The 19,677-nt window shown below is 38.9% G+C and overlaps 2 long non-coding RNA genes across 2 annotated transcripts in view; both read right to left on the bottom strand.

Annotated features, from left to right (window-relative positions):
• The window catches only part of LOC139827834 (uncharacterized), a 244,824-nt gene that overhangs the window by 16,090 nt on the left and 209,057 nt on the right, over window positions 1-19,677 (bottom strand). The window lies entirely within an intron of this gene.
• LOC139827835 (uncharacterized) overlaps window positions 2,872-19,677 on the bottom strand; it is a 52,636-nt gene continuing 35,830 nt past the window's right edge. Inside the window, exon 2 of the long non-coding RNA XR_011738888.1 lies at window positions 2,872-7,502. This is a non-coding gene — a long non-coding RNA (uncharacterized lncRNA). The remainder of the gene's footprint in view (window positions 7,503-19,677) is intronic.

Consider the following 19,677-nt stretch of genomic DNA (forward strand, 5'->3'; position numbering starts at 1 on the left):
GAGCAATGTCTGATGGAATTGCTAATTAGATCACATATTTTTCCTTAGCTGTAGAACAAGGAATCACACCAACGATTCCACTTTTCATCTGCAGAACAAGTTTTCAATCCCTTTTGTAACTGGTTAGTACAGTACAAGGTACAAATTCCTACTGATGCTGAACAGAAACATTTATGTATTTATAAGCTAATACATGCCTAGGGAAAAAAAGCCTCCAACTTTTATTTTTCCAATATTTATCATCCATTCAAAAACAGATGGTAGGAGGTAAGCCAGGTTATCTCAGACTTTGTGTGATGGGTTCCATGGCAGAGACCCAAACAGCCTCGTATGCAGCAGAGTACCTATCCCACTGGCAGCCAGTTTTTTCCACTCAAACCCTTTTTTCCTCCTTGGAGCCAATCCAGCCCAGTTCAGCTCTTCTGTAGGAACTGAGCAACCAGTATTGATTTCCCATTTAAACCAATCTTGCGTAAACCCACCACTGCCTCCTCTGCTATGAATAGGGGGAGCACTGGAGGAAACCAGCTGCAGTATTTTCAACGCAAAATTGCTTCTTTGAGCTCGACGTGAGCTGAGTTGCAAATTAGAAAAATAAAAAGTGAAAATGGCAGCATAGATAGGCTTTCTTTTCAAGTCTGATACACATTCAGCACTGCCTTCCTAGAGAGGATTCTCAGAAAACAGGGAATTTGCTTGTTAGAGCAAAAGGAGATTCTTATTATAGGCTTCAGTGCAGTTGTCAGCCGAGATAACAAATTCTTGTACCAAAGTGGCCTTAGAACAGCAAGGCAATGAGGGCTTTCTTAAAAAAACATCAAAATTGTGCAGTGCATTTTTCATGAAAAGTGTGAAAATCTGTTGTAACTGTCTTTACTGAGTGTTTATGGATGTAAGCTGAAGACCGCAGTGATGTATGTGGATTCTCAGGCTCTGTGCTGTGAAAGTTATGTTACTAGATTCTGAGTGTTCAGCAGGTGCCCTTTGTCATCAGGGAAAAAAAATACCAGCTGCACAGGTATTTTTTTGGGACCAGCAGTGAAGTGTTCCCATATGCTTTAAAAGATAAATTAATGCCAATAACATTGATACACACTTTCCAAAGTCAGTTGGCAATAAGCTTCAGATAGTATAACATAGCTATCAAATAGAATTTTGAATAGTGGATTGAAAGTTGAAGAGAGAATATGTGACCCCTACATGAAATTACCAAGCTAGCCTAAAAATCAAACTTTTTGAGGTCTCACTCAAAATGGCTTGGCAGCTCTTTGACCTAATTCACTCATTCTGTGTTCTCAGCTGTTCACAGTCTCTAAAACTGGAATCTATGCCTGGAGTTTGTCAGGGACAAATTGTAGGAAGCTCTTGCGTGGAAAACGGATTCCTTGTTCTTCTCCTGGCATATCTCTGCAAAACACTTCTAGTAATTATCCCCAGGCACTGGAGAGTTTAGACACTTGTTATTCCTGATTTTCATTGAGAAACAAGCCACTAAAACCAGGTTATGACTGTGCTCTTACCCCACATAAACACCAGCAGTGAAGTGAGATCAGTCTGCTGGCTGTGTTTAATAAAGACTGAAAGGACAATTTGCACTAGCCTGATGGATGGAGCAATTTCAAACTCTACCATGTGTATGTAAGGAACCAGAAACAACTGCAGCTTCCTGACTCGGCTTCCCTACTGCTCTTTTTTAGGCTTTGTGCAGGCTTAGGAAAAAATACATCAGCTGCCTCTATACAGAGTTTTTGACTAATGTGGAGAAAAGACAGGGTTTTTTTCTATGTTGCAAATACATAAAGCAATTGGACAAAATGGATTCCATTAAGATATTATGAGGCATAGCTGTCAGCAACTATATTTTTTGGTTATACATTCTTTGCCAGAGAAGTTTATGCAATAAAATTTCCCAAGAGAAAGAAACAGAGAGGTAGGTGGATTATTTTCATGTAGTGGAATCAATAACCTGATTTTCCTTGGTGAGTGGTCAGAAGAACCGAATATTTGTAATCCCTAAATTCTCAGGTATCCCCACCAGGGAATAATTAGCAGTCTAAGCTGTTGGTTTGATTGATGAGGCTACTCAGTGATTATTTTTCCAATTTTCCCCAACTTCAATTATAGTAGCCTAGGGTCAGTGAAAAAAGTTCATTTTAGATTTTCAGATACTGATATGCAGATTCTTTCTGTATTTATTAATATATTTTATCTATATTTTCAAAGAGTGAATTGAGGCATGGTAAGAAGGTAAAATACAGGGATTTTTGTCAGAGTTTTACTGAAATTGTAACATTTGTTAGAGATTAGAACGAATGACAGAACAGGTTCTGCCTATCAGAAAAAGAGTCTCAGAAGAAGGAGGAAGTAGTAATGTTTGGAGGGAGTGAGAAAGTTGTGGAAGGAGAGATGAACATCAGAGCTTTATTTGATATATAATGCCCAGTGAGAGAGCGGAACAGGAACGAATGTCAACAGGAACAAACCAACCTTTTGCTTTTTAATGTAGTCGTAAAAAACTTATGTGCGGATAAGGAATATTAAAAAATGTGCCTCAGATACAAAATGTCATTCACATCTACTAAAAAAAAAAAAAATACTGTCGCCTGGGGCTGTGCTAATTCTTTAATGTGATGGCATTTCTGTTAAGAGAGATCTGTAAGCTTTCCAGGCTGCCAAGCATGCTTGGCGCCCATGTCTTCAAGCACTATTCCTGCAAGGCTCCTGAGTACGTTTTCATTTTAATGGGTTCTTAAGTCAAGCATCTCTGGCAAAGTTGCCCTCCTACATAATGAGTGAGAGCTCATGCAAGGGACAATGACATTCTTTAATATTTACTGCACTAAAAATAACTTTTAAAACCAATACAAGGTATACAGAATGTTCTCCTTGTTCAAAAATGGCCATTTTTAACAGCATTTGATGGATGCAGTGGGCTCTTGGTAAGTACAGTTAATACATTCTCTCTATATATTCCTTCAGTACTAAAGAGCAAATTGCTTAATACATAATCTTGAGTAAATGTTTCCCCAGTTACATTCTCTTTCTCTTTTCGATATGTTTTATTCCTGCCTGAGTATTTTTCTCCTTTTAATATTCTCAGCAGGCTGGATTTATGAGCCTATGAAAGCAAAGAATAAGAAGCATCTTCTTCTGAAGGCAGCTGCACTGGTGAACTTATTGAATAGCTGATCGAGTACTGAATGATAATCACACAAAGAGAAGAGAAAGAGAAACAAAACGAGACAAAATCACCTTCATTTTCCAAAAATATTAGAAAGGACCAACACCACACAAAAAGAGATAGAGAGAGAAGAAAATAAAAACAGGGAGAGTGAACCCACAGTTTGTTTCATTTTTCATTCTAACATCATTTCAACCACAAAGAATGACAGTATAAATGATCAAACAACTGTTTGCTAATGCATTATAGATAGTCATACACAATATGGCAGCTTTATACTTGTATATTTACCCACCATGAATACAAAATAGACTAAGAGTGACAGGTAACGTAGCCAAAGCTTCTACTCTCTGTAAGCATCTGTGTACTATGAATTATAAATGAGAGTCTTGTGTCCAAAGGTAGCAAGTAATGTAGATAATGCCATCTGAGTAAATGAATAAATGTGAAACAGATGCTTTTTGCATTCAGGGCATACAGGTACAGCCAGAAAGCCACCAGTACAGATTATGGATGCTGGTGAGACAGCTGTTGTCCACATCCAGTGCCAGATGCATTCCTACCTGGACTGTGTTGAGCCAGTAAAAAAGGCCTTCATCTTACTCAGTTTTAACAAGTTTCCAGAAGGATGAGGTATCTTCTTATGTAGGTTCCTGAGATGCCTGGATTTCCTCAAGGCTTTCCTAGACAATAAAATTGGCATCCCTCTCAGAACAGAATCCTTTGTAAGATGCAGAAAAACTGCATGAAGAGAATATTTATTTTTTAACAGTTATAAAAATTTTTTATTTGCTTTTTAAGCAAGTCTCTTCTGGTTGGCTAATATTTTTTTATCTGAGCGAATATTTTGCCTCAAGATGAGATTACATGGCATAAGAAATTATGGCTAGAAAGGCAATAAGAACTTTTATATGATTTTTAAATACATGTAAATTTGCTCATTTTCTAAGCAAAGAGACATGAGTTTGGACTCTGGTTATGGACCTGGAGGTTTTTTGTTGTCAGTACAGACTGACCCCTTGATACCTAAAAGGTAGGTTGAACTCTCCAGTTAAAATATTAAGCCTGACAGTGCTGACAGGTAGTTTTTACTTGTGAGGTATAGCTACTGCTACTCTTTAAAGTTCAAATAAGCTCATAATGCAATTTGGTTTTTTATTGCTCTTGCAACTCTTCTTTTTCTCTCTAATGCTAGATTTGTGCTGTGTACATTTCCGCATTTGCTGAAGAGAAACTTCTGTACTTTTCACTCGCAAGAAGTAAGCTCTGAGATCCATTTCTCTGCATATTTGTCCTTCATGAATTAGTTATATCATGTAGGGTCAGTAAAATAGTAGTTTCCAAGTATGGAATGAAATTATATATTAATACAGTTTTTAGAAGAAAATGAACAAATGTGATAATATAACACACCTTTTTCTTTTTTAGTCTGAGTATCTTGAACTTTACAAAACTGTAAAAAAGGAAAAGCTTGAGGAACAAATAAATATTTGTACATAATCTAGAATGTAATTTCGTTGTCTCCTGTATAACTAAACCTTTCAGAGATAAAAAGTGTAATCAGAGATTCGTGTAAAGTTTTAGAAAAGCCTGAAGGATAACATACAACTTCTCAGAACTTACAAAGAGGGTATTTCAACCCTCAGCAGAATTTATCCAAAACCAGCAAGGCAGTCATTGCAATAATTTCACAGCGTTCTCTTAGGAGTAAGCTACTCTTCTTCCAGACCAAATATCACCAGCTCTCTAAGCTTTTTGGTGAAAGCATGATCAGCCAGGGGGTCTGCCTGCCATTGCCAGGCTTTGATTTCATATTGAGGTCAATCCAGAGTAATACAGATGATATTCTGAGAGGAGTTCTTCGTTTATACAGGTGTCATAGAGAAGTGAGCTTTGCAGCCCGTAAGCAAAGACTGAAAACATAAACTGGAACAATACAGGTCCTGCTCTCTATGATCTTTCTTTTCTTTTTTTTCCTTTGCTTCATTTGCATCTGTGCAAAGTCAGCATAAAACACTATCATTGTTCCAGTTTGTCACTTCTACATCTCGAATTTTCACTCCATTGGCAAAAGTGGAAATAATGACTGTACGCCATGTTGGGGTGTGCAACACTAAGCTACAATCCAAATCATAGGGTCAGCCAAACCATTCACAGTCTCTTAAATGACCTATTACTGCCATTGTCATATTCCAATATTTTTAACATAGTAAAGAAAGCAACTCCTTACTAGTTACCAGTTTTGACTTACAAAGAAAGGAAATTTCAATCTATACAACCTTGAAAGCCATAATACTGCTTTCCAAACAAAATGATTTTTTTTTCTTTTTTTCTTTTATTTTTTTTGTCTTGTCATGTCCTTTCTTTCAGCAACCTTCCCTTGAATTCACTTGAGTGCTAAAGTTGGGGGGAAAAGAAAGACCATGTAGGTTTTTAAGAAGTTTGAGAAGTAATTTGCAAAGTGATAGTTTCTGGTAATGAAGGTTGCTACTTTGCCCCGGTCTCTCAGTATGATAAAATTGTTTCAGAATGTTAATTACTGAATAATCAGATTCCCTTGAAAATATAACATCAGCTTTTATTGAAATACAATATTCCTAAATTGTATCAGAGCTGTAGTGTGGTCAAATCAACAATTATACTAAAAGAACTCACACAGTCTTTCCTATGGGATGAGATTCTGTTATCTCAAAAGAATTAAAAAAGCAGCTATGATGCACAGCCAATACAGAGACATTTGTCCCATTGGCCTCTATTATCTGAATGGAAATGAGGAAACACTTCCACAACATTTTGCAGTGATCCATGCCTTTCTCTTTCTAAGTCAATAAACTATATCTCTCAGTGTAGTAGTCTGTGCATGTGTACAAAAATGACCTTTTGTAATTTGGCTACTGAGACATGGGCTGAGAGAGGTGGTATAGGAATTGGAAAAAGAGATGCAAACCATTTTTTACTGCCAGGCACGTCCTACCACTGAGGAATAAAATGAAGCCTGCAAAACCTCTTGCTACATATCACATTTTCTTGTTCTTCATATCACAAGTCAGAATTCCCTTCCCAAGTCAGCTTCCCCTAATCAGATTAATTGAGCTTGATACTGAAACCACAGAAAAGCATGATGAAGAGAAAGTCCCTCAAGTGGCTCTTGACCTCTGTGGAAGTGCAGTTCCCTCTATTACATCGTAAGCCTACATATACCCTGTTCAAAAACCTCCTTGAAAAGAACATAAGATCACATAGATTCATAGAAGAGAGCCATTGGGGTGGGCACTCAGTGCTCTCTTGTTCTCTTTCAAACCAAAAAAAAAAAAGGCAAAAAAAATACTTCAGAAAAAAGTACTTTGAAACTGCTGAAATAATCTTCTAAATAAACCACCAGTGGGGAATACACACAGCCACTGAGGATAGCACGCTGTTCAGTGTATCAACAAAAATACATTTGGCCTGAGGCAATGCTGAGGGCAAACATATCCCAGATGGACTAGAGAGGGCCAAATACCTTCAGAGATGAAAATTTAATTAGAGGAAATGTCACCACAGTGAACAAAAGGATTACTTTTCATCATTGTTTACTACAAGTGAAGCATAGTTTTAAGTGTTAGGACAGGCTAAGTACAGAAGTGTTCTTAAGCACTAGAACAGAGATGAAAGGAAGGAATGTTGAAGGTTAGAGACAATCATCCACACTTGAGCACTGATCAAAAGGAGTAAATGATCAAATATTGACAGACAGCAATTTTTAATTGCTTCAGTGATGTCAAAAGCTGACAAAAGGTGTCAAAAGTGGTGATTCTAACCCACTCAGGGGGAAAAACTGACCTTATACTGTTGGTCGAATTTGGGTTTCATTGGGTTTTCTTCTTGTTTTTATAAGATCCCAAGCATGACAGAAAGCTTGGATCTCTCAGAAATGCACAGTCATCCCTGAAAGTTGAGATGGCTCACTGCCTCTTTACCTCTTTGATAATCCGCTGTATAATATTAATTCTAATCTTTGCACAAGTCAGGGGTGAAATTGCTGGAAAAGCAATATAGGAGTTGTTGCAGCACAGTCACAAGAAATCAGCCTCCTTAAATGAAAATATGTGAGTTCCAACACGAGTTTTGAAAGCTGTTTGGGATAAATTCAGAGAAAATAAGATGTAGCAAACATTATGGAAAGTCTGTCCTACTATAGCATGTTCCGCATTTGGATTTTACATCTTCAGAGTGCAGAGTTGCATTTTACATCTTCAGAGTGAATTTTGGTGTGAGAATTTTTGTATCTTTTCCTCCCATTTAGCCTTCATTTTGTATTTTCTACAGAATTGTTCTCCACCTAGCAAAACAAAATAATCGCCTTAATTGAAAGGATGCACAGCATGATTTTCTCCTCATAGTATCAAAATAGTGCTAATATAGCAATATAGCACTATTTTTATTTGTTATTATGTAACAGGAATTATATACTATCACATACTGCAAAAATAATAACTACAGAAATGGTATTTTTATCAAATATCTCTCTCACATAGGCCATACTAATTTTGCTCGATTAATCTTCTTAATCAAATCAAGGAGACCTCTACCTATAGACAACTGAAGAGAAGATTCATTCATTAAAACGGCCCACAGTCTAAGTAAAAACATGAAGACAGCATTATACAAATATAATTACATACAATTATGTATATACCAGTATACGTATTTGGGTTTAAAACAATCTTTCGTTTTGAGATAAAAAGCTCATTTGCCTATGTCCACTGTATTTCAGTTAATTTTTTTTTTTTTTTTTTTTTTTTGCCATAATGGAGCTTTGCTAGATCCCTGGGATTACATTCCTGCTGTTGTGATAAGTGTTTTCATCGATCCAGACACAACTATGTATAGATGTACTCTTTTGTGTGTAAGATACTAGGGAACTTGAAGTTTGCTGAAAAAATTAGAGAACTTCACACTGATTTCCCCAGGATGCGGATCAAGCCTCTGAAGTACCTTATTGACTTACTAAGTTTGCTGGTTAACATGTGTCAGCAGACTGATTTTGGTCTCTCTTGGTGTTATTGTTTATTATCACCTCTTACTCAGACTTTCATATTCTGGCCCAAACAATCTCCCAGATTTCAGCTGACTGAAGGCAGTATGCTTTTGCTGGCAGTCAGTCGACTTTATGTTCTCTCCTACGTTGTCTTATTAGTTCTTCCTCTACCTAACCTGATTCCTTGTTTACCTTTTTAAAAAATTATTATTTTTATTTATTTTTTATTTCTTTTTAGAAGGTATAGTTCTATACAAGGTTTAATCATCCATACAGAAATGTGTTAGGTTGATGCCAAAGGGCTTGCCCAAAGGTAGGTTCTAAGCACATTATTGTTTGAAACCTGTGACAGAGTCCAACCAGCCTCTGATTAGGCAACATGCCACACTAAGCAGATATTCATGAATCTTGGCAAACAAATAGGAGAAATCAGTTTTCTTGCCATCCTTTTTCTGTTCCAGATGGTTATCTGGAAAACCATCCAAACAACAGAAACATACCATATGTAAAACAAAGCCTCTCTTTATTTTCAAGTTCACAGACTATCAACCTAAGACTACACAGTATTTTTTATTTTTATAATTCAAGATGAACAAATATACCAATATGCAAATGCATCCCAATTATGGAACACTGAAGAAAGCAATACTGCGCTTTATGGGGATGTGCTCATATTATTGATGCTATGCACTTCTTGATGATCCACTCAGGGTATGGAAACTGAAAGGACAAATTGCTTATGTATCTATTTATCAATACCCATAAAATGGAAGGGCTGAAGTCAATAATGCCAGTTGAAAACATGTAAAGAGGTGTTTAAAGAAATATACCACCAAGCTAGACTAGCACTGAATTACATTACAGAAATTCTGAAGAGATATTAAAGGCATGGTAATGAAGCATGGACATCTATTTTTCTATTTTAGTCTTACTAAAAGGCTGTTAATGATTGTCGAGGGTTAAGATTGTGGGGTGACAATCAAACCCTGGCAGATGTATTGTTAACCTCCTCTCCCCCCACTTCCCCCTTTTTGCCCCTCCCTCTCCCCCCTTCCCACTCAGGACAGGCGATCGGGAGGGAAAGAAGGACAGAGAGAAGAGAGTTGGAAAAGTTAAAGATGTTTTACTAATGCTGCTAATAAGAACAGAGAAAATAATACAAAATATACAAAACCAATCTTGTAAGTCTCAGCAACTGCAGAGCCAGCACCCAAAGTCCTGCATTAGACTCTGTAGCCAGCCGGAGCTGGATTCAGTCTCTCACTAGGCCTCAGTTCGCAGGGACGACCAGCAAGGTCCTCTCCTAATGTTGGCCATAAGCAGAAGGGAAGGAAAAAGGGCCGAGATTTTTATATAAAGTATTCACGTGAATGGAATGTTATACACCATTGGTCAGTCTGTCGGTCATCAGTTTTCTCGTTGCCCCTCTCGCGAGATGTCCATCCGTGCTTATCAATAAGTTTGCATTCCATTGCTAGGTTTAACCAAAACATGTGTTGGGTTCTCCAGGAAAATGCAGCTAACATGAAGGCTTTAGCTGACAGGCAAATTCACTAAAAGAGAAACTTGTTTTTAACAAAACCAGGACAATGATCAATTCATCTTTATCTAAATTACAATTCTAAAGGGGAAACTAATTCTCAGTATGTAACTTTCTTCCTCCCCGAATATCAACGTAGTAGATTGCTTACTAACTACACACTGATTACAAACTTCAAGTCAGTATGATGTGCAAGACAAGATGTGAGACAAATAAACCTCCCCAATCAGATGTAGGTAACATTCTCTGCAGAGACACAGGAAACCTAAACATGGGGAGAACATCTGTGTGTGTATTTCCACATGAAATCTCTTACTACATTTTTTTAGTAGTAATTATTTTTCTGCAGAAAACCTTTATGAAGTTGTTTCCCAAGCAACTGGACAAGAACAGAGAAAACCAAATGCCTGACAGTAAAACAAAAAATCATAAAATAGGTAAAGGTTGACTCCTTATTAAGAAAAATAATTCATGACCACAAAACATTTCTGTGGCTATTTTAAATAACTGTGGAGCTGCTTACATGATTTTTCAAAATATTCTGATGACTTACACATCATATGAACCATCTTGTGATGCTCCTACTCACACTGCTATGTACTTCCCTCCAAAATATTTGATCTAAGTTCATTAAGACCACAGATGGTGGAAGATAACTATCCAACAAGAGGAAAGCACTGTAATATCCCACTAAACTAGTGAAATTGCTCACATTATGTAGAAAGTAGAAAAAGGTGAAAATCTGGTGCAATAATTTGTGACACAACGTGAGTAAGAAATGTATATTCCTGCCATAAGGGCTATATCTTAAAAAAGCTCCTAAGTGCCAAAACCAGAATATATGAGAACTTTTGGCATATAAGCCCAAAACCACACTCTGAAATAAACCCACTCACCATCTGCATAAATCTAAAGGTAATGAAGCTCACTCGATGCTCTGATCTAAGTTTTCCACAGATCAAAATCTTTTACACCCATCTTTTTTAAAAATGACTTGTCTGACATTTTTTCCCCCTTATTTGTCTCAGCAGTCATCAAAGTACATAAATATGTTTTCCTTGCTGTACACCACCATCAGCATGGTAGGATTTTTATTTTTCTCTTAAACTTTCTGTCATTCCAGGTTATGTCATCACAGGTATCTTTTGAATATATCACCTTTACCACTTCAACCTGCCAAAATCTCAGTGAAAATAAGAAAAACAACAACATAACAACAAAAAACCAACAGTCCTCCCCACCCCCCCAAAAGTCTGCAATCTATTGTTCTGGCTAACATAGACTTTCAATGACATAATTAAGATGGTAACAAGTAGAATATTTTCATAGACAGAATTTGCATGAGAATAGGGTTATGTGTACAGGAAGGTTTGCTTGCTTGTTTATCTGCCAGTTCATAGGAGCAGAACCTTATATGGGGAAAGGGAGGAGGAAACTCTTGTATGCAGCAGAGAGTTTGTTCTTTTGATATCATATACAGAATTCTATGTGTTATACAAATTTTATAATTTCTTCTTATATTTTATTTGAGGTTTTTATAACTGTAAAGTGAAGAATGAGCTTAAGAGAAAGAACTATTGCTGGCCTTCATTTTTCCTTTATATATTTATAGCTCAATTCTGTACATCCAGCGTCCTTGGATACCTCCAGGTTCTGGTACTGTTTCCTGGAAGTGAGGACAAAACCATCTATTAAAGACAGTAGTGCTTGAATATGGATAGTGAATAAATCTGATCTTAAGAGAAAGCTTAAGAAACCCTACAGGAATAATTTGTCCAAAAATTCTTTAATACAAAATTTGCCTCGGCAGGGAACCCAAGCACTGACACCAGCGTGGACTGAAGGAACATTAACTCAGCTATGTCAAGTTAAACCAGAGTGCAAATAAATTCTTGCAGCTAAATCAGAGGACTGAGTTTTAGATGCAGCTTTTCTGTGACTTCCCTATGTGTCTGCTTTAACCTGTGTGTTAAATGAAATAATTACATTTTGCTATCAGAAAGAGTGTTGGGAAGCTTAAGTAATATTTGTAAAGCCAGTTGAATTGCTCAAGCAGAAGATACTACCGAAGTGCAAAGTATTATTTCATATCAAATAAACATACTTTGACATGGATTGAATCAAAATGCTGTCCATAATTTGAAAATAAGCACTATGAGATAATTGTTATATTGAAAAAAAGAGTTTAAAAAAAGTTTTGTAAGAAATCATACAGGAAGTCCAATCACCTGCTCTGAATACTTTGTTACCAGAAATCATATGGATCCAACTTGGAGCGTAACTGTGGTGTAGAGAAATTGGAGACTATTGTTGACACTGACAGAAGATTAACCAAAACTGACTAGCAAACTTATGTGTTTCCCCAGACTCCTGCTATCTCCCTTCGACACAGAAGATGGTGTGTAAATCATCACTGAAAGTTAGAAAACTTATACTTAATGAGAGAGAAATCCCATCATAAGACAAACAAGTTAGTAATGCTTGTATAGAAATTCCAGGTACCTAGGAAGCAAAATGAAAAAAACTGAATTAATGTAGAAATAGGTCAGGTTGGAAATAAGAGTTAACAGAGACACAGTGGAGGGTGAGCACCAGAGAAGTGCAGGTACTGAACAATGTGTCCTGTGTAGAAAAATTAAAGAACAAGGTGATGGTGCGGAACTTGTCATAGGCTAATGGTATGAAAGGCTGTAAGAGGCAAAGAAGGATAACATATGAGAATGGTCTTTCTGAAGTTAATATCTTTGCAGAGAGGTTTGTGGACTCTTGAATGAATATGTTGCCTCAGTTTTCAGTGTGGCAACTGAGCTAGGAATGAGAGCACAAGAAACAGTGTGAACAAAGTTACAGAAGTGGAAACTGCCATGTTAAGAAGAGTGTGTGCACATACGCAGGCACATCGCAAGAAGAGCCAGAGGCCACGGATGCATTTGCAAAGAGCAAGTTTTATTTTAGTTACCTCTCTACTGGGGGATCTCCGAAGCCACACCTAAGCTCCCAGGCAGAGGTGACACAAACGGGGACGCAGGCACTGGTCAGTTCAGCCCTGCTGGAAGATCGCTGGGCCTGCTGAGCTCGCCTGTATTTCAAGGCTTCAGGCAGGCGCAGCCTCCCGCTCTTTCTCACAACAAAGCAGGAATCTCAGACACAGTGATAAGGTGCCCAGAGTTTCTCCCAGGCCTGTGTTATCTAACACAGAGCTTCTACTCATCAAGCACACAAGGTCAGTAAGACAATTAGTGTGATGTGTGTGTTTTTTCTACAGACAGGTGCAAGTCACTTGAGCGTATTTACATTTAACTAACCTCCTCGCCAAATCTTCCGCTATATCCCCATACAAAGAGGAATAACAATGCAAGTAGTTGAATGTACTGAGCTAAAGGAATGGGAAAAGCTGAAGCCAACAATCCTGAAAGCACTGGTGGATAGAATTGCAGGTCCAGTGGTGAGGATTTCAAGCAAATCTGTTATACAAAGGCATTGAAGAATCACAGCAGTACTGCCTATGGTCAGAAAGAGCACTAGAGGTCATGGTAATTACAACCTGTAAGTCTAATGTCCATGTTAAAAAAAAAAAAAATGTAAAACATTAGAGTAGATTTAGGAAGAATTAATCATTGCAAATATATATTAAAAGGTGGGGGGGGGGAAGTTTTGTAGAAATAAGCTGTAGTACTGTAGTATACTTATTTGATGGCTTTCCTGAGAAACACATGACAACCCAGAAATTCTGCATTATTGGGATACAGAACCTACCAAACATTTGAGTATGATTGCACTGTCTGATACAGTAACATGTGGGAAGTAATGATTTAAACAAGGGTTGAGATTTAGCTGAAGATAACAAGGTGAATGAGCTGCTATTTGAATGGTAGCATATTAGTATATATTATCATGCATATTAACGTATTAGTATATATTATTAATTTACTACTTATAAAACCAAAGTAAATGTAGTTACTTCTAATCCAAGTTGGTTTATCCTGTCTAAGGTAACAAATACATCTATGAATTATGGTTGTTCTAGCTGTCTGATCTCTACAAGTGATGATCTTGGTTCATGTCTCCTTTCCCACAACTAACATTAATCTGCTCACTGGCTTTTTCACTAGTGTGACTAAAGCTAAACTGAATATATACTACCTTGAGTTCTCATTAATGTTTTTATATTTTGTTACATGCATTCTTATCTTATTTCTTTAGGCAATACTATAATTCTTTCACAATTTTCTAGTGTGCAATACAATAAGGTTTTGCAGAAGAGAAAAAAATTTAGGTCTATACTATTCAGCTACAACAGGTGAAGTCAAATATTTTTTTGTTTTTCACGAACTTAGGAAATGTTACTAGTGCATTACTTTGCCTTGTTGCTTTTCGCTGCTTTTCTCTTTCAATTTTGAGTGGAGATGGTTTTAGCGGAGGCAGTTCTCTTTTACATTTTGAACCAATACCTTTTAACAGTTCTTTGTTTTCGTATCTGCTTCACCGAATTCTTTCATCTGTCTGGCACTCACTTGTCTGTGTGTGAGGATCTCAGACTTACTTTGCTGTCAGTGACATCAAATGTCATCTTTCAGTCTCTGGTGTTGTTTTCTTTTAATTTCTTCTCTACCCAGCTGATCTGCTGTACTCATTCATGGCTAGTTAAGTTTTGGATTGTTAAACACTTTTTGATTTTGCCTTTAGTCCTGCTTTCCTTATTCAATCATCTCCAATATCCAGACAAACTTCTTCCTTCTTTTTACCTCTTTCTCCCTAATGCATTTACTGACACCTCAGAGTTTTCTTATTAATCTCACAAGTAGTGTTTAGATGTCACTTTTCCTTCAGTATTGACAGAATTGAAATCTGTTATTCACATTAGAAATGTACTGTTCTTCCAGTAGATTTATGTCAAGCTTTCTGCAAATTCATTTTTGAGACTTTTAGTCTCAGGCAAAAGAAGTACTTGGAGAAGTGTTCAGCACAAAGTCAACCAGACTCTTTCCCAAAGAACCATGATGCGCACTTCCACTCTCTTGAAAGATGGGTAGTGTATAACCTGTGGCCAATCCAATTCTGCTCTCAGCTTACTTCCTTTCTCTCACTCAGAAAAGATGTCACTCTTCGATTTCTTAGTTTTATTCATTCGTGCTTTGTGGCAAGTCAAGACAAACTAGAAGCCTTTCCTGAGAATTAGAATACTTGACTTAGTAATCATTCATAAAAATCTCCACTTCTTCTTGTGAAATTATGGTATAAATAACCACATCATTGTTCTTTTCATCAGAATTTTAACATGTTTCATGGATGGTAGCTTATTATGTACTCATTTGTAGGAAAGAGTTGCTCTAGGACAGGGGTGTCAAACTCATTTTCACCGGGGGCCAAATCAGCCTCACGTTTGCCTTCAAAGGGCCGGATGCAACTTTAGAACTGTGTAAATGTAGGAGTAGTTGAAGGCAACTGCGAGACTGATGTGGCCTCTGGTGAAAATGAGTTTGACACCCCTGCTCTAGGAGGCTCTTTGATTCTGTCAGTATCACTAAAGCACAGTGAGCGCTCTGCCAAAGTTACAAAATTACCCTCACCCAACTCCCTTCACTCTGCTGTACCCACCAGGCTTGTTTTTTGTAGCCATTCTAGCTAGTCTTTCATTCATAATGGCTTTCTGCCCTTCTGAACTGTTCAGATATCCCAGGTACCTTTTTCTCTTTCAGTGTTTAAATCCACTAGCCATGACAGAGCTGTCAAAATCACTCTCATTGAGGATTTGCTGGAAATACATTTTCTCCCCTCTCCAATTATATACAGATCCTCAGCTAATTGTCAGAATTAGAATTTCTATCCACTCTGTTGCCAATAAAAGGTGCGGCAAATACCCAAGGAAGGTGGTATAACAATGCCAGCAACCTTAACATTGCAAATCAGCAGGCTGAGCTTGCACATCAACAATAGCAATGAAAAAACCAAGGAAGGTAGAAGCACAATACAAAAAAGGTATATACACAGAGGCACTGTGTAGATACTTCCCATGGTCTCTTTTCAGAGAGTTAAAATTTAGCTCCAGCAGGTGAAAGAAAAGTAGCATTTTCTCTGTAGAATGTGGCTCTTACCTAGAGAAACTCACAAATAAGACATCTTGTCCTATTAAATATCCCAACTATTTGAATGCTTTCAAAAAAAGTGATAGAAAAGAACCTCTATCCTACAAGTATGTTTTCTCTACCAGAAACAAATCTACATTGGTATTTTCTTTCGGTTTTAGAAAACTCACTCTGATCATGTTACTTGGGTCCTTCATTGCTAGCAGATTACACAGGAATGAATTTGAAGCCTTTACTTTCCTTTTACCTTGCCCACAGATATTTAAAATCTTTTTATCTTTATTTCCTTTTGCCCTTTCTCATCCTTACTTCGCATTTATATAACTTTCCTTCAAAGCTCCCCAGTGACTCCATCTCAGCTCATGTGTGTTTCTTGCTAGTTCCATCACATAAATTACTTCCAAATTCCGTTGCAAAAGCTGCCCACCTAGCAACAAGAAGTTCACTGTTTTCTTTTTATTGCTCTTTCTAACTTTGGAGAAAGTAAATTGAAATACAGATTTTAAAGTATTCATGAGAGGCAGACTATCAGTCTCTATATGCATTCCTTGCAATTAATTTTACGTTTTCATTGTGTACTTCCAACATAGGATTTAGCTTTGACAAATGTCACTTCAACAGCTTATTTCTCCTAAAAAAAGATGACAGGAAAACCAGCATAGAATCTATATACTGAAACCATATGTGGTCTTTTAAGCCAGGAGTATGTAAAGATTCCTTGATTTTAACTGAAATTAATTCACTATACGTGATTTTTTTCTCTGTGAATATTGATTTCAACTATTTGCTTATATAGACTCACTTGTATTTGTTGTGTATTATTTGTTTTGTAAGGAAATAATAATAAAACAAACACTTCTTGGTTGTGCAAAGAACTGATTTTTCAGGTTGGCTCAAAATATAAAGATAATTTGAATAAATCTAGTTTTTGCTCATTTTTAGTATTTTGACTCTTGAGTATCAGATTTTAAAACATTCCTCACTTGGATAGTCATGGCAGTTAGGGAAAAACAATCAGATTTAATCATTAATCTGAAAATTATAATACTTCAGTGAATGAATAAGCAGTTTCTTGGCAGATCAGGCTTCTATACCGTCCACTAATGAATGGCAAAGCAGGCACTGATGTTAATGCAGGATTACTGAAGGGAGGCTGGAGCCTGAGGTAGCTCAAGGTTACCTGAAAAGTATGTGAATATTGTACAGGTCTTTGAATCTGAACATCTAGTCAAGATAGATTTGTGAAAGGCAGGTCCTGTTTGACCAACTTGATCTCCTTCTATGAAAATGTGATCCAAGTAGTAGATGAGGGAAAGGCTGTGGGTGTGGTGTACTTAGGCTTCAGTAAGGTCTTTCACACTGTATCCCACAGCATTTTCCTGGAGAAGCTGGCAGCTCCTGGCCTGGATGGGTGTACTCCCTTCAGTTCAAGAAGGACAGGGAACTGCTGGAGAGGGTCCAGCGTAGGGCAACAAAGATGATTAAGGGAGTGGAGCACCTCCCTTATGAAGAAAGGCTGAGGGAGCTGGGTCTCTTTAGTTTGGAGAAGAGGAGACTGAGGGGGGACTTTATTAATGTTTATAAATATATAAAGGGTGAGTGCCACGAGGATGGAGCCAGGCTCTTCTCAGTGGCAAACAATGATAGGACAAGGGGTAATGGGATCAAGCTGGAACACAAGAGGTTCCACTTAAGTTTGAGAAAGAACTTCTTCTCAGTGAGGGTGACAGAACGCTGGAACAGGCTGCCCAGGGAGGTTGTGGAGTCTCCTACTCTGGAGACATTCAAAACCCACCTGGACATGTTCCTGTGCGACCTCACCTAGGCGTTCCTGCTCCAGCAGGGGGATTGGGCTAGATGATCTTTTGAGGTCCCTTCCAATCCCAAACATACTGTGATACTCTGCGACGGATAAAGAACTGGCTGGAGGGCCAGGCCCAAAAAATTGTGGTGAATGGAGCCAAATCCAGCTGGTGGCCGGTCATGAGTGGTGTTCCCAGGGCTCAGTGTTGGGGCCAGTTCTGTTTAGTCTCTTTATCAGTGATCTGGATTGTGGGATTGAGTTGCACCCCTAGTGAGTTTGCAAATGACACCAAATTGGGTGGGAGTGTTGATCTGGTGGATGGTAGGAAGGCCATACAGAGGGATCTGGACCAACTGGGTCGTTGGACTGAGGCCAATTGTATGAGGTTTAACAAGGCCAAGAGCTGGGCCCTGCGCTTGGGTCATAACAACCCCAGGCAATGCCACGGGCTCCAGGAAGAGTGGCTGGAAAGCTGCCTGGAAGAGAGGGATCTGGGGGTGTCAATTGACAGCCAGCTGAATATGAGCCACCAGTGTGCCAGGTGGCCAAAAAGGTGAACAGTATCCTGGCTTGTATCAGAAATAGTGTGCCCAGCAGGATTAGGGAAGTGATTGTGCCACTGCACTCAGCGCTGGTGAGGTCCCACCTTGAATACTGTGTTCAATTTTGGACTCACAGAATCACACAGAATCACACAGAATTGGCTAGGTTGGAAAAGACCTCAGAGATCATCAAGTCCAACCCTTGGTCCAACTTCAGCCCATTTACTAGATCATGGCACTAAGAGCCATGTCCAATCTCAGTTTAAAAACCTCCAGGGACGGTGAGTCCACCACCTCCCTAGGCAGGCCATTCCAATGCCTGATCACTCTTTCCGTAAAGAACTTCTTCCTAATATCCAGCCTAAACTTCCCCTGGCAGAGTTTAAGCCCATGTCCCCTTGTCCTATTGCTAACTGCCTGGGAGAAGAGACCAGTTCCCACCTGACTATAACTTCCCTTCAGGTAGTTATAGAGAGTGATGAGGTCACCTCTAAGCCTCCTCTTCTCCAGGCTGAACAACCCCAGCTCCCTCAGCCTCTCACCATAGGTCATGTGCTCAAGTCCCTTCACCAGTCTTGTTGCTCTTCTCTGGACCCGCTCCAGCACCTCAATATCTTTCCTGAACTGAGGGGCCCAGAACTGAACACAATACTCCAGGTGTGGCCTCACCAATGCAGAGTACAGGGGAAGGATCACTTCCCTTGTCCTGCTGACCACACTATTTTTGATACAGGCCAGGATACCATTGGCCTTCTTGGCCACCTGGGCACACTGTTGGCTCATGTTGAGCTTGCTGTCAATCAGTACCCCCAGGTCCCTTTCTGTCTGGCTGCTCTCCAGCCACTCTGTGCCCAGCCTGTAGCGCTGAAGGGGGTTGTTGTGGCCAAAGTGCAGGACCCGGCACTTGGCCTTGTTGAACTTCATCCCATTGGAATCAGCCCATTTTTCCAGTCTATCCAGATCTCTTTGCAGAGCCCTCCTGCCTTCCAGCAGGTCGACACTGCCCCCCAACTTGGTGTCATCAGCAAATTTGCTGATGGTGGTCTCAATCCCCTCATCTAAATCATCAATAAAGATGTTAAACAGGACTGGACCCAACACTGACCCCTGGGGGACACCACTAGTGACTGGCCGCCAGCTAGATGCAGCCCCATTTACCAGCACTCTCTGGGCCCGGCCCTCCAGCCAGTTCTTAACCCAGCAGAGAGTGCACTTGTCCAAGCCATGGGCTATCAGCTTTTGAAGGAGTATATTATGGGAGACAGTGTCAAAGGCTTTGCTGAAGTCTAGATAGATCACATCTACAGCTTTCCCCTCATCCACTAGGTGGGTCACCTGATCATAAAAGGAAATCAGGTTGGTCAGACAGGACCTGCCCCTCCTAAACCCATGCTGGCTGGGTCTGATCCCTGGTCCATCCTGGAGGTGCTGTGTGATTGCATTCAGGATGATCTGCTCCATCACCCTGCCAGGCACCGAGGTCAGGCTGACAGGCCTGTAGTTG

This window comes from Patagioenas fasciata, chromosome 4 (assembly GCF_037038585.1).
Source record: "Patagioenas fasciata isolate bPatFas1 chromosome 4, bPatFas1.hap1, whole genome shotgun sequence".
Classification (NCBI taxonomy): domain Eukaryota; kingdom Metazoa; phylum Chordata; class Aves; order Columbiformes; family Columbidae; genus Patagioenas; species Patagioenas fasciata.